Source organism: Chrysochloris asiatica, unplaced genomic scaffold (genome assembly GCF_000296735.1).
Source record: "Chrysochloris asiatica unplaced genomic scaffold, ChrAsi1.0 scaffold00140, whole genome shotgun sequence".
Lineage (NCBI taxonomy): Eukaryota > Metazoa > Chordata > Mammalia > Afrosoricida > Chrysochloridae > Chrysochloris > Chrysochloris asiatica.
In genome coordinates this window covers 5,037,867-5,040,423 of record NW_006408658.1, presented here as the reverse complement: position 1 = coordinate 5,040,423, position 2,557 = coordinate 5,037,867, and positions in this window count along the sequence as shown.

Genomic DNA, 2,557 nt, shown 5'->3' with positions numbered 1-2,557 from the left:
TGTTTGCACACCTCCATTCTGGTGACTAGAGGGGGTGCCTGAGCAAGTGGACACCCCCCACCCTCACCATTGGTGGATTCTTCTGCAATGTATGCACACAGATACTCTTAGCCCAAGAGCCCGCCCTGAACTGTTTTTTCTTTTTTAATATGGAAAAGGCCAGAACAAGGGGTGTGGAGTGGGAAAGAGAGTTTAAAAACAAAATAGGCTGAAAATTAAATTAAATCCTGAAGTACAGCATAACAACCAACAGTGGCATCATGAAATCTTTCAGGCAGTTTTGAAAGCAAGAAGCTGAAAGAGGACATTAAAGTTAAGCATGACAACAGTAGTGAGGCTGGCCCAAGATCAGGCAGTGTTTCGTTCTGTTGTGCATAAGGTCGCTATGAGTTGGTACCTACTCGATGGTGCCTAACAACAACAACATAATAGGCTACAGATTTCTTTTTCTTCTTCTTCTATCCCTCCTCTCCCTTTTTCTGCAGTTATACACTACAGTATCCAGTCTAGTTTTTTTTTTGTTTTGTTTTGTTTTGTTTTTTCTTTTTCTTTTTTGCTGTTGCTGTTTCAATGTTCTATGGTCCCCCATTCTACTTTTGGGGGACTTTTTATTTCCTTATATTACCCAAGAAGAGACAGCAACTGCTGCCAGATAGTCAAGCTACAATCACACTCTATAAAACACCAAAATCCAGGCAAGAACCAATACCAACTGCCATATACCAGGGATACAGACAACGCCTGTGAAAGTTACTCTGAGTTAAGCAATAAGAAGAGTGAAAAGGGTAGCCCACATCCTCATCACATCTACCTGGAAACAATCAGAAAGCATAAAAAATATCAAAACACGTACTCAATTAAGCATTAAGGCCACAGATAAAAACTAAACATGTCCAAGAAGCAAAAGTAGATGACCATATCAATACATGTCCAGAAACAAGATAAAATGTCTTAGACAAATGACCTAGAGGTAGACCTGGACTACATTCTGGAAGGAGAGCAGGCCTTGGAAATGCCTGAGAAGGAATTCAGAAAAATGATTATAAAATGTTTCAAAACAATTTACAATGGAGTTGAGAAAAATAAAGCAAGAAAACACTATAGGAACAATCAAATAAGACAGATATAGCATTGGAAGCAAGTCAAAACCTACAGATAGATGGTCAAAACAATCAATAATAGAATATCAGAAATAGACAATATATTGAAATGACAAAGGAGTACAGAAGAGATGGAAGGCAGAACCAGTGAGCTGGAATACAAATCTCTCAATACCACTAAGATAAAAGAGCAAACAGAAAAAAGGATTAAAAAAATCTGAAGAAGGTCTAAGATTCATGTTGGACAATATGAAGAGGAATAACTTAAGAGTTATTGGCATTATAGAACAAGAAGAATCAAACAAGTCCACAGAGGAAATAGTTGAAGAACCGCTGGGAAAAAATTTCTCTAACATCCTAAAAAGTGAAAAAATAAACATTCAAGAAGCACATTGAACCCCAGGAAGGGTAGACCCCAAATCAAAATCACTGAGACATATAATCAAGCTCTCCAAAATCAAAGATAAGGAGACATTCCTGAAAGCAGCTAGGGAAAACGGGCTGTAGTCTTTGATCTTAGCAAGCAAGGTTGTGTCATTTGCATATCACAGCTTGTTAATGACTCCCCCTCCCTTCCTGAATGTAAATTCTTTTTCATATAGTAGTTCAGCTTCTGGAATTATTTGTTCAGCATAGAAATTGATTAAACATGGTGAAAGGATATAAACATGATACACACCTTTTTAATATTTTACACAGTATCCCCTTTTGGTTTGAATAATTGCTTCATGGTATATGTATAGGTTCCACATGAACACAATGAAATGTTCTTGAATTCTCATCTTGGCAATGTCATCCAGTATTTGTTACAACCCAGAATCAAATGCATTTGTGTAGTCAATAAAACACAGGTAAACATCTTTCTGTTATTCTCTGCTTTCAGCCAAAATACATGTGGCATAAAAAATGATATCCCTCATCTTGTTGCCTTTTCTGAAAAGGGCTTAAATTTCTGGTGGCTACAACTGATTTTGAATTATTTTCCTAAAAACTTTGCTTTCATGTGATATTAATGATATTGTTTGTTAATTTCATATTCTATTGAATCTCTTTCTATGAAGTGAGCACAAATATGGATTTCTTCCAGTGGGTTGGCATATTTGAGTGAAAAATTTCAGTGTTGCATTAGTTTGTTGTGAAATTCTGTCAATTCCTAGAGTCTTGTTTTTTACCGATGTCTTCAGTGCACCTTGGACTTCTTCCTTCAGTGTCAGTGCTTCTTATACAAATAATGTCTCTTGAAATGGTTGAACATTGACCAATTTTTTCTTAATGTTTTATTGTGAATTATGTGATAGTTTACATGGGAGAACATTAGTTTTACATTCATCCTATCGTATATCGTTTCATTGCCATGGTTACAATCCCCTCCATGCATCATCACCTAACCAAAGGGTGTACACTACAAGCCTCCCCCCAGTCATCAGCACACAGCCCCTCTCCCTCGCTATGTCTAA